This window comes from Tupaia chinensis, unplaced genomic scaffold, assembly GCF_000334495.1.
Source record: "Tupaia chinensis unplaced genomic scaffold, TupChi_1.0 Scaffold000111_1, whole genome shotgun sequence".
In the NCBI taxonomy this organism is placed as follows: Eukaryota; Metazoa; Chordata; class Mammalia; order Scandentia; family Tupaiidae; genus Tupaia; species Tupaia belangeri.
The window spans coordinates 2,340,580-2,341,919 of NW_006159575.1; positions in this window are offsets into that span (position 1 = coordinate 2,340,580).

Consider the following 1,340-nt stretch of genomic DNA (forward strand, 5'->3'; position numbering starts at 1 on the left):
GGACGCTTTTGGTGATCAAGGGCTCCACAATTGGCTTGGGGTGGTGGGGAGGCAGCTCCCAAAGTCGAGGCTCTCCCTATGTGAGAGAAAACCTCCAGGGCTGTGCCATGACCTAGGCTGCCTGCCACCTGTGTGTATGTGCCGTGTGTATGTGCCCATGCATGTCTGCCAAGGGCAGGAGGTATCCCCCCTCCTCTCTGAAGGGTACTCACCTGGACTCTCCAGGTCCTGGCAGCCCGGCCCCTCTGCCAACAGGTCATCTGGCAGTTGGTATCTAGCAGGTACCTGGTCCTAGGACCCCTGCCCCTCAGGCCCTTGCCTGCTCTGCTATAGTCAGGACAGGCCATCTCCGAGGCTACCATGCTCTGCTGTCCCATTGCCTGTTCTGGCTCCGTTTCCCAGAGTCAGGCCTGCCTCCTCTCCTGCCCCTCTAGTGTCCCTTCCTGTTTCAGCCACCATCTCTGTACACGCTGTGGCCCACTCCTATGTGGCCTACACCCCAGACTCCATAAATTTTGACTGCGGGGGAGGCCACATCCCTCCAAGTGGCAGGCAGTGTAGCTGTCTTGGATCAATGCATCCCCAGCAGGTACTTTCAGGGAGACATTTATTCAAGGACCTTTGCTGCTGGGGTTTTGCCCACAGACTGGACACTTGGTTTCCCAAACAAAGTGAACCTTGGGAGAGGAGCAGCCCAAGAGGGACCCCTGGCTCACCAACTCACCTCCCAGCACAGTCTTCACTGAATTCTACTTACCATATTTGAACCAGTAAGTCACACTTTGGATGAAACTGCTGCAAAGGGATTCTCCAACGTCTGAGGATCTGGGCTTACCACCGGGAGGAGGGGGGAGGCCCCAGGTGTCCTAGCTCTGCTGCTCTCAGACCCACAGGAAGCTGAGAAAGTCATTTTTGACCCATACTTTGAGTCCTGTCATCACTGCCCCTTGTCTTCAATTTGGCATAATCAACAAGTGACAGAAGTTCTGAAGTCAGCAGTGACACCCTACCAATATGTGATAAGCAACCCAGCAATCCCCAGCAGGCCTGTAAAGGAATCTGCTTTTTATTTTGAATTCCCTGAATAATAAAGTCCAAATGCTCTGTCCAACCCTGCCCAGACATGGGACCCAGGGTAGCCCAGGGGGCACAGTGACTCAAGCTGTCAGACGCAGATGGGTGCAAGAGGGCTCTAGACTCGGTGCCCCTGCTCCCCCACACAGGGCTGCACAACAGCCCAGTCCCACAGTAGCAGCTTCAGCCACACAGTGACCATGTGCATGTCCAAAGCCCCCAGAACCAAAGCCTCAGCTCTCACTCACATACCTCCCGACATTCCT